Here is a 12162-nt window from a genome sequence, read left to right on the forward strand (position 1 = left end):
GTGACAGTAATGAGAACACCAGATATCCGATACTGTTTGACAATCGGACTGCTCAATACGGTGTATAAAGAAATGGAAATGTCCGTATATGTATTTATGGAGTGTCACACACACGCTGACTCTGTGTAGATGTGACCGTTATAAGAACACCAGATATCCGATACTGTTTGATAATCGGACACCTCTATACAGTGTATGTATGGAAAAATGTTAATCTCCGTGTATTTTTTTTACGGAGTTACACACATATAACATTTATTTGTCCGTGATACCAGCCGGTACACGGTAGTGTGTGAGGAGCGTACACCTCTATACGATGTGTCAAAAAATTTACGCTCAGTATCTACTGTGCAGAAAAAAAAGGAATAAAAGGATTTTTGCTTTTAAAAAAAGCAGTCTGCACAGCAGTGTGCAAACAGTAATGCAGCTATCAGGGAGCCTTGTAAGGCAGCCTAATAACCAACAGAGCTGCTGCACACAACTATATCCTCCCCTGTCACTGCACACTATACAGTTGTGTTTTACAGTGACATTCGCTATCAGCACAAGCAATTTTTTTGACTTTTTCCCTGCCTAAACACTCTCCCTATTGAGAACGATCAGCAGCAACCTCTCCCTATGCTAAGATCGGCAGAAGTAAGATGGCGGTCGGCAGTCACGGCCTTTTATAGGCATTGTGACGCCACACAAAGCCAGCCAATCACTTGCATGCCCTTCTCTAACATGGTGGGGGCCGCTGCCGACGTAATCGCGTTGCCCACAGTGTGCGTCCTTCATGACTGGCTGAAAATAAGCGCTTGAAGGATTGTAGGAAACGTGACTTTGGCTCTCAAGTCGGCGACCTCATGGCCGACCTCGCGCTATGGTCTGGTTTCGATCGGCGAAACCCGACTTTAGCAAAAGTCGGCCAATTCTGAATTTGGCTGAACCATTTCGCTCAACTCTATTTACGAGCACATATAGGGTGTAGGTGCACTCAGGAGAAATTGCACAACAAATTGTATGGTGCAATTTCTCCTGTTACCCTTCTGACAATAAAAACAGTGAGCGTTGAAGAACATTTTTGTATGTGGATCGCCGTTTTTTAATTTTTCAATACTATGGAAATAGTATTAGAAAAAAACGGCGTTCCGCAAAACCGGAAGTCACGGTGTGCCGCAAAAATAAACTTCCAATTGTTTTTGCGGCTCTATTGATTCACAATGGGGGCCATGTCCGTACGCCATATAAAAGATTGAGTAAGCTCGATCTTTCATCACAGCCGCAAATACGGCCCTCATGGCCGTAGGGCACACGGCGCAACGTGGAACTTTTGGGGGCAATTTTGCGGGCCAGCAAAAACACAGTAAGTGTAAAAGCAGCCTTATAGATGATTTTTTTCTTAAATTTATTAAAACTTTGAAATATATTGATCTCCGGCAGAGTGATAGCCAATCTATGGAGTTGTATTGAGATTTGTAGGAAGAATTTATGCTAAAATTCTATTATAATTGTGCCTGGAATAAAAATTCAAGCCAATAATGGTCCCCCACCAGAAAGCTGAACTCCAATGAAACTTTGACTGAATGGAATTGTTGCACAATTGGATAACTAATAGTGTTGAGCGAACGTGATCGGAGAAAGTGTTATCCGAGCATGCTCGGGTGCTAACAGAATATCTTTGGCGTGCTCAAATACTATGTTCAAGTCGGCAACACATGAAGGGATTGCGTAACAAACAGGCAATTCCTGCATGTGTGGCGGCTATAGAACATTCGAGCACACTGAAGACACTCTGTTAGCATTTGAGCATGCTTGGATAGCACCTTCTCCGAGCACGTTTGCTCAACACTAGTAACTAACAAAATGCCTATTGAACTAATGAACACTACTGTGCGATTTATATATCTTGATTATTTCCGAAAAACATTTACAGTACATAGATGCTACAAGACTCAAAGTATATTGACACCAGAATATCCCACCCATTACAGAATATGGGCAGCACAGTGGCTAGCAATGTTGCCTTGCAGCACTGGGATCCTGGGTTTGAATCCCAAAAATGAAAGCATATCTATGAAGTTTGTATGTTCTCCGTGGGTTTCCTCGCACATTCCAAAGACATACTCAAAGGGAATTTCAATTTTGAGCCCCAGTGGGGACAGTAATGCTAATAACTATAAGGCACTATGGAAATTAAAGGGGCTATACATTGTAAGTGAGTAAAATAAATCTCTCATTACAAAACCAAAGGTATTAAAATGTAGTTGATCCCAACATGTTCTGCAGTAGTCTCCCACGAGAACATTTCTGTAATATCCTCTACTGTTTTACCTTTTGAAAGGCCTACAAGATAGTGTAGCGAGACTTGTAGACCAGGCAATGGCCATGGGATAACAATGTGCAAATTTTCATTATTTGGTAGAAGGAAAATAGCTTTTTAGTGTAATCTATTGGAGGTCGCTGCCCTTGAAGTCAATGTCTAAATCTTTAACATGATGGTGTCTTGTCCTTTTGGCGACAATTCAAGTTTGTCTAAACACCTAAGTCATGTGTCAAGACTCGTCAAAGGGTTGGACATTGATTTTTAGGGAAATTACCTCCAATTGGTGACATTAGAGAGCTGGCTTTTTTGCTCCTTGATGAGAATTAATTTGCATGACATCATTTGCATGGCTAATAAGGTCTGTCTTGGTTGCAAAATTTTGGATGGGATTGATGTCAAAGCCCTGTGAAACCTATGCTAGGCTGAAACTTGACTGGGATTAAATGGCAACTAGGTGATTACAAGTCCAACACCCTTATTATTAATCACGATAGTAAATGGCTCAACTTGAAGGGTAATTCTCCTCCTCTGCAGAGCAGGAATTGATTTCAGTTTCCGGTGAAGGGATGGTCAAAGGACTACATTTATTGAGAGGTCTAATATCTATTTTGCTCAGATTTCAAACACCTGCCTATTCTAATCTTTAGGACCCATTAGACTAAGCGATATCGCTAGCAATATCGCTATAACGTCACTGGTTTTGTGACGCAGCAGCGATATTGCTAGTGATATCGCTATGTGTGATACTTACCTCCGACCGGCTCCCCCGCTGGTTATCGCTGATCGTGCGAGAACGGCCTGGACCGTTTCTCGTCGTCAGCTTCCTGCTGGGCTTCCTGCTGTGGCGACGAGCGACGCGTGGACGCTGGCGGGAGGACGCAGGATCGCCTCGTCTGACAGGTAAGTAGCGACCCCTGACCGCTGCTATGTCGCTGGTGAGATCTGCCTGTTTGGCAGCTCACTAGCGACCACTTAGCGATGCACCAGCGATCCTAACCGGGTCATAGCGTGGTCGGGATCGCTGGTGCATCGCTAAGTGTAACGGTACCCTTAAGGTTTAAGAATCCATTTTGTGATAGATAGATAGATAGATAGATAGATAGATAGATAGATAGATATGGGAGGGATAGATAGATAGATAGATAGATAGATAGATAGATAGATAGATAGATAGATATGGGACAGATAGATAAATATATATGGGATGGATAAATAGATAAATAGATAAGATAGATAATAAGATATATGGATGGATAATAGATAAATAGATAATACAGCTCTGGCAAAAATTAAGAGACCACTTTCAAATGTTCAGTTTGTCTGATTCTTCTCTTTATAGGTATATTTTTGAGTAAAATGTAAATTGTTCTTTTAGTCTATAAACTACTGACAACATGTCTTCGAATTTCCAAGCAATAAATATTGTCTTTTTTTCTGACAAAAAAAAATGGTCAAAATTAAAACAAAACAGTGTTTTCAGACCTGAAATGATGCAAAGAAAACAAGTTCATAATCATTTAGAAACCACAATACTAATGTTTTAACTCGGGAAGAGTTCAGAAATCAATATTTTGTTGAATAAACATGATTTTTAATCACAGCTTTCATGCGTCTTGGCATGCTTTCCACCAGTCTTTCACACTGCTTCTGGCGCAAAAATGTAAGCAGTTCTTTGTTTGATGGCTTGTGACTATCCATCATCCTCTTGATTACATTCCAGAGGTTTTCAATGGGATTCAGGTCTGGAGAATGGGCTGCCCATGACATGGTTTTGATGTGGTGGTCTCTTAATTTTCGCCAGAGCTGTAGATTGATGGATAGATAAGGGTTAGATAGATAATAAGATAGATAGATAGATAATAAATAGAACACATTATAGGATTTATCTATCTATGTATCTATCATAAAATACCCACAAATTTCAGGTCCTAACAAGTCGGCCATTTATCAATCAATCATAATCAATTTATCATAGTTGTTTTTAGGTTCATTGTTACAATCTTGATGTTTTCACGTTTTAGACCTTACAATCATTCAATCTTTATTATTAAATACAATCCATTTTTTGGGGTCTATTGACTGTGAGCAAAAATCTTTTCTGCATTCAATTATTTTAATCTGTTGACAGATTGCGACACAATTATGTTTGAGAAATAAAAAATATGGTTCTATTTGAGAATCGTTCTAATTATACTTCATGATAGGTCAGACAATGAGACAAAAAAAAACAGCAATTATTTACTGGTACCGTAATAGCCATTCACTAGAAATAAATTATTAATTGGGTAAACAGTTTTTTTTTATTTCATTGTATGGAAGTCCAATACCAGAAAGAAAAACTAATTTAAGTTTCTTTTAAAGGAACCAGAGAACATTAGCGAAAATTAATTGAAGTGCATTGAAATTGCAGTGTCCATAAACAGAAGCTATTATCTCTTAACGAAAAGGGTGCTGTAGCTTAAGGATGTTTTATCTGTTGTTTATTGTGCTATTATAATGTGGCAATTTACCAGCATGGAACAAATAGGCGCCATATGGAATTATATATTTTCTCAATTTATATTTCAATATCTATCTGCATATAAATGATGTACAAATCGGAGAAATAACCCTTGCACTGAAATCATTTTTTTCAGAAATAAAATTACTTTTTTCATATTAAGCCTCCTATTCTGTTCTGCATCATTTATTTGTACAAACTAAAATCTATTGCAGGATTTCCGGAGTGTTAATAATGATAATAAATGTGAAAAACTATTTTTCTACAGTTGTAGAAAACACAAGGCTGCCACTTGTTTTAGTTCTGTCTTTGAGTTTTCTTTTAAGGACTATAATTAATCATAGACATACTGGTTAATAGTAAGGTTAATATGTTATTTTTCTTATGGTACTACTGTTTCTCAGGCACATGGTTGTCTTGCAACAATGAACAACCTCTGAGCTGTAAAGAGCAGAGATAGTCTTTGATAGAGCAAACTATTATACACCTGTCCCCGGTATGCCAGGCTCCACTTCCTTCCCCTGGTACCGTGGCCCTCTGTTGTGATCCATGTTGGGTTCTTTAAGATGCCTGCTGTGGATCAGTGTCATCCTCTGCCTTAGCTTATTTGTTACCCATTGAAGCACACACCTGTGTCTTGGGATTGGGACTCTAGTCCTATGTTTGGTGTTCTCCACCATCTATGCTTTTTTAATTCGTGCTTGCATTCATCCTTGTTGGGATCCAGTTCATTCCTCCTGCTGCTCTTGAGATACCAGTGTGTGCCAATTCCTCATTGCCCATGTACCTTCCTGCTTGCTACATAAACGTCTGGGGTCTGTGTGTCCACTTGGACCTAAGGCTTGGAGGGTTCTCCTCACTTGGAGTGCCTAAAACGGACTATATCTTTAACCATTTAGAGGTAAATGGTGTTTGTTTCTTGAGGAAATTAAAGGCCCCCATATACCACCAGGATTGGCCAACAGTCTACAATGTATGGAGACCCCCCCGACTCTCTCTAATGATGATGTGGGGGGAGATAAGGGTTGAGTAGTTTGAATTTTGATACCTAACCCTAGATTCATAGAATCGTAGAGTTGGAAGGGACCTCCTGGGCCATCTGGTCCAACCCCCTGCTCAAAGCAGGATTTGCTAAATCATCCCAGTCAGATGTCTGTCCAGCCTCTGTCTGAAGACTTCCATTGAAGGAGAACTCGCCACTTCTCGTGGCAGCTTGTTCCACTCATTGATCACTCTAACTGTCAAAAAGTTTTTTCTAATATCTAATCTGTGTCTCCTCGCATTCAGTTTCATCCCATTGCTTCTAGTCTTTCCTTGTGCAAATGAGAATAAAGTTGATCCTTCTACAATGTGACAGCCCTTGAGATATATGTAGAAAGCTATTAAGTCTCCTCTCAGTCTTCTCTTTTGCAAACTAAACATTCCCAAATCCTGCAACCTTTCCTCATAAGACAGAGTTTGCAGACCGGTCACCATTCTGGTCGCTATTTTCTGAACTTGCTCCAGTTTGTTGATATCTTTTTTAAAATGTGGTGCCCAAAACTGGACACAATATTCCAGATGAGGTCTGACCAAAGAGGAGTAGAGGGAAATAATGACTTCACGTGATCTAAACTGTATGCTTCTGTTAATACATCCTAGAATTGCATTTGCCTTTTTTGCTGCTGCATCACACTGTTGACTCATATTCAGTCTGTGATCTATTAGTATACCCAAGTCTTTTTCACATGTGCTGTTGCTTAGCCCTATTCCTCCCATTCTGTATATGCTTTTTTCATTTTTATTGCCCAGATGTAGTACTTTGCATTTCTCCCTGTTAAAAACCATTCTGTTAGTTGCTGCCCACTTCTCCAGTTTATTTATATCTTTTTGAATCCTCTCTCTCTTCTCTATTATTAGCTATCCCTCCTAGCTTTGTGTCATCAGCAAATTTAATCAGTTTACCTTCAATTCCTTCATCTAAATCATTAATAAAGATGTTGAACAATACAGGGCCCAGGACAGAGCCCTGTGGTACCCCACTTGAGACATTCTTCCAACTGGATGTGCAGCCATTTACGACCACTCTTTGGGTCCGATCACTAAGCCAGTTATGAATCCACCTAACAGTTGCCTTGTCCATTCCATACTTAGTCGTTTTTTCAATAAGGATTGTATGAGAGACTTTGTCAAATGCTTTGCTGAAGTCAAGATATACTATATCTACAGCATTTCCTTGATCCACCCAATCAGTGATTCCGTCATAGAAGGAAATTAAGTTAGTCTGACATGACTTATTAGTTACAGACCCATGCTGACCCTGTTATTCCTCAGAATGTAAGTCTCTGCCAGAGCCTATCAAGAGTGGCTTTCTCTGCACTTTCCTTTGAATAAACACAAATGCTCAGCCTCGCCGAATATTTATGTGTATATAAGCAGGTTGCGGGATGCAGTGACAGGTGAGAAGCAGAGCAAGGGTTAACAAAAGGTAACACTTTCATAGAACAGGATTTTCACTCCTCACAGGGAGGTAAATGGTTAAAGGGTGAATGGTAGGAATAATAACTGTAAAACAGGGGTAGTCCAAAGAAAGAACTTATGTGGTCCGTCTTCTGGAGGCAGTCTGTCTCCGGTACTTTCCGCTGAGCCCCTAGTCCATAAACACGTGCAGACGGGGCAAAAAGGGTGACAGCACCTTCGGAGTCCAACTGGAACGGTTGTGGAGCAAGTGGCAGGGAAGGCCACAGGGGTCCGTCCGGTACTCGGCTTTCCCTCCTGTGCACGTGTAAGGTGGTACAGAGACTGATTCATCCCCTACCCTTCCTGAACATGTCCCTGTAAAGCTGCTATATTTGATAATGCAATGTATATTATAACACTGCTGTATAGTGCAATGTATGTGCGTGTGTATGTATGTATATATATATATATATATATATATAGTGTAGATAGGGAAAGCGTAGTGATAGGAATAGCCCACTAGAGGGGGGAATTGTACGACAGGAATAGGAACTTAGGATAAAATATGAATGAATTAAGATAGGAGGAGCTAACTGGGATTAGATAGTGAGCTTCCAGGTTTTTAGTCAGTAGGGCCTAGGAGCCCAGAAAGAGTAGTTGAGCCCCGTAACATTACGTTCAAGTAAAGGAGCCCAGCTCATCCAGGGCCTAGGAGTAACCTTTGCCAGAGAAGCCAAGAAATACAGGGCAGCTTTGTCATGAAGGAGGTCAGCTACTTAGGAAGATGTCTGGAGCAAAACAGACTGGGAACTCCTACAGTTAGTTAGACTGGTCAGACAGAATGCTGTGGTACTGGGGACAATGGTGCGACCCTGCGATATTCCTGAAGAAGTGAGGGAGAGCAGTGGGACAGAAAATGTTGTGTCTTGTGAAGTATCTTGTGCTCTTGCTCTACCTAAATGTGAACTGGACGAGCTGATAAAGGAACTAAGTAAAATCATTTGTTTTAAGCTGGAATTTGACTCTGTTTCTAATTGTGTGGAACCCCAAAAAAGGAACCCCCAGTGGACCAGAGAGAATCCAGATGGATGAGAAAATAGACAAAAAGGTACGCTACCGCTGGAACATTGTGTGTATGTGACGGAGGGCCAGGGTGCAACAACACCCCCATTGAGAGCCATGACTACAGCCCTGGGCCCCGTTACACACGTGCAGTACTCAGTCACGGAGAACATGGCACCTCTATCTCTGGCAGTCACTGAGCGCTCAACACCTCTCAGTGCAGAGGTCTTTCTGCGAGTGGCGGGGACCAAACAATGTGGCCTGCCACTGCACTGGTACTCGGGGAACGGACTGCGCTGCTACCTGACTGTGCACTGCTACCGGTTGGTGCCAAATTGCCAGCTGCTGCGTGCGCTTTTCTTTTTATGTAACCCCACCTCCCCGGGTCACGAGGTTGGTCCGGCTTCTCATTTCTTCCCCCCCCTGGCAACAGGGGAGGCAGCCTCAACAGTTCCGGACCCATCTCGGAACAGGTACCCGCAGCCCGGTCCTTCTCCTTACACGTATGTTGGAGTCTCCCTATTAGTTTGCAAATAAAGTGTGAGAGGAAACCAGAGAACCCATGAAAACATGGGGAGAACATACAAACTCCTTTCTGATGTTGACTTTGGTGGATTTTCAACCCCAGGAGCCAAGCACTGCAAGGCTACAATTCTAATCACGGAGAAACATGCTGCCCTAAAGAACTAATAATTACGGCACCTATACATATCAGGTGAACGTCTATGGGTACCTCTCAACTCTCCAAAAAAATTCCTGAGAGAAGGATCTGGGCCTTTTGAATTTCAGCAGCTGATTATGAACACAGATGAATTCAGCAGAGTACAGTGTTGGACTGGGGGTGCCAAAGGTCCACCAGTAACCAACTTCAGGGCTCCACTTTTCAGCTACATGCAAATGTGACATTATCCTCAGTCACAAATTTATATAACAATGAATTGGGTAAATTGTTAAATAAGATGCCACCTTTGCCTGTACATAGTGATGCAACTATATTGTGCCAAGTATTTCTCACATAAGAGAGTGGGGTGGCCACTCATGCACAGGGGCCCACCGGAGGATTCTCCTGTTCTCATGTGGGCCAGTCCGAGCCTGGCTGAGTTTTCATCTAACATACCTTTGCAGCTATCTAAGGTTTGTCCGGCTATCTAACATACCATTATTTGTTCCCATATATATAGCTGCTTGGTTTGACTGTGCATTCATGTGTTTTCATTCAAGAGTGGGAAGTAAACCACCTACAGACAACTCCAGATTGGGCATGTTGATAGTCAACATATCTCATCCTTCTTTCCCCTGTTGGATGAAGTTGAGAGGTCCCCATGTATATAATATAGTCTGATAAAGACTAAATTAACGTGTTCAGGCAAATATGCTCTTGTGTGTCTGGGAACCTTAAGGTTGGGTTCACACAATGTAGTTGTGGTACAGTTGCTTTCTGCAATTTTTATGTAATTGAATACATTTTAAAAAATTTAGGGGATCGTCTGATCGTTTATACTATGTGTAGATGTAATTGTAAGCTTCTCATGCCTATGGATAGCCTAATGTATAAAAAAGGTTGAACTCTGTCATGCTAAAGTATGTCAATGTGGAATATATGAAATATGAATAGCAATACGGCTTTTGACATGCTTTAGCATAATAGAGTGCAACCTTTTCTGTACATTGTATATGGAGGTAGCGGCTCCTGGTTTGCACCTATTCAGACTAGCTTGGATGTGCCAGTGAGTCTTTTGCTATTTTTTAGATGGATAACCTAATGGCTACCTTTGCTACAATTTCTCTTAGGGCAAACTCACAGTAGTTGAACAGTAGAAATAATTATTTAACACCCTGCATATTAGCTGCGGATTTGCTATGCGGATTAAGCGCCCCAATGTATATGTACATTTTTTTTTTTTTAAGGTTTTTCAATATTGATTTCACCCTCTCAAAGTATGGTGAATCCATAAGCACAACCCAAAGTAAAATCTACATGCAACACATTATTTTGCTGTAGAATAGCCATGGATTTGCTGCTGCGTTGCATATTCCTAGAAAGAAATTTTAGCAACACGTTTGAAGGTTTATCTGATTTCTCAACAAAATAATTGGGCATACTGAGATCCAAGAGCGCAACCTTTTTTTCCTAAAAGTAGGAAGACATGAGATCATTGGTTAGCCATGACAACAATTGTCGAATTGTGATTACATTAAAAGGGATTTCCACCATTTGGATAGTTCATCAATGTCAGATCGGTGGAAGTAAAACACACCTGCTTCTAGGTGTCAGACCCCAATCAACCTGATATTGATAACCTATCCTATGAAAATCACTTCTAGCTCTGAGGCCACGGGTGGTTCTCCGTATGCGTGTGCATACATCATGACATCATGACGCAGTGACTTCTCGAACTCTCCTTGGCTTCATAAAAACCGGAAGTCCTGGCTCAGTGTTGAGGATGCTGGGGTCTCAGCACTCGCAACAGTAACCAGAATATGTAGTGAGGACTAGATGAGTGATGGTGAAGAGCAGAGGGTCCGGAGAGGTAAGCATTAAGGTGAGTATAAGCATTTTATTTTTTTTAATTGACATATTACGTTTATTATGTTCTGGGGTCTAATACTGTATTTTTTGGACTATATGATACACCGGACCATAAGACGCACCCCAAATTTTCAGAAGGAAAATAGGGAAAAAATTAATTCGTCAAATGGGGGTCCGTCTTACAGACAGAATTTAGCTTACCGAGTGGCGTATTGGCAGCGCTGGTGGAGCGTTGTCACAGGAGGTGTTCGGTGGTCCAGCAATGACCTGACTCCCATCACAGGCTGGTGCGACTGGTCCGGCTGTGCTCCATGGTGTAGGGCTCTGCAGAAAGCTCAGAACCCCCGCACATCCATTGCTACTCAGCGGTGGCCTCCGGGGAAGTGGCCGCTGTAAGCGGCACATGCGCAGATTAAGATCTCGTCTCCAAAGATCTCAGGACGAGATCTTGTTCCTGAGATCTCAATCTGCACATGCGCCATTTTCCCGGAGGCCACCGCACTGCAGAAATGGAATTGTGAGAGCTCCGGGCTTTCACAAACTGTTGGCGGAGCCAGCGCACCACTGAACACCACCAAAGATGCCACACCACCCTGAGATGGGAGTCAGATCATCGCCCTGCAGCGCTGGACCATTGAACACCCCCTCTTCCCAGTCCAGGGCTGGCAGAATCGCCTGACTCCTGCTGCCACCACATTCCTGGTAAGTACATTTGGACTATAAGACGCACCCTCATTTTCCCCAAAAAATTTTTAGGAAAAAACGTGAGTCATAGTCCGAAAAATATGGTAATTTTGGATAAAATAACCTCTGCATCCTACAATAGTGGGTTGCATAACCGCTTTAAATGCCCTGGATTGGTTATTGATGATACCATTATAGATTATTCGATATCATATAATTAAATCCTTTGTGCCTTTCCCTACCCCTGTCTATGTCCTGTCTTCCCTTATATTATTTGAAGTTTATTGAATGTATGTTAAATTGTTAGTTTATGCTCCCTTGCATGGGAGTTCATAACTTGGATTTGGTTTAATAAGTTTCTAAATAAAAAATTTATTGAAACTAAAATAACCTCTGGAAATCCCCCCCCACCCCACCCCAGGAAATCTGCATGAACATACGAATTTAGATTTTACCTGATCCATTCATCTCTCAGTCATCTCAACTTACGTAGCAGCAATGTAGCATAATCTGACGTATGGAAGGGTAAATTGTGACCTATTGCATTATGGAGCTTTCCAAACTTTTTTTTGTTATCTACTTATGCACTTACTTTTTTCTTTTGCAAAACAAGAAGTTAACAACTATTTGTAATGGATATTA

General features: G+C 41.4%; 1 long non-coding RNA gene across 1 annotated transcript in view; it reads right to left on the reverse strand.

The window, feature by feature from the left end:
• Positions 1 to 3642: 3642 nt before the first annotated feature.
• The window catches only part of LOC141097867 (uncharacterized), a 44835-nt gene continuing 36315 nt past the window's right edge, over positions 3643 to 12162 (reverse strand). The window contains exon 4 of the long non-coding RNA XR_012234067.1: positions 3643 to 4108. This is a non-coding gene — a long non-coding RNA (uncharacterized lncRNA). The remainder of the gene's footprint in view (positions 4109 to 12162) is intronic.

Source organism: Dendrobates tinctorius, unplaced genomic scaffold (assembly GCF_039654945.1).
Source record: "Dendrobates tinctorius isolate UK_male_01 unplaced genomic scaffold, ASM3965494v1 ptg000010l, whole genome shotgun sequence".
NCBI lineage: Eukaryota > Metazoa > Chordata > Amphibia > Anura > Dendrobatidae > Dendrobates > Dendrobates tinctorius.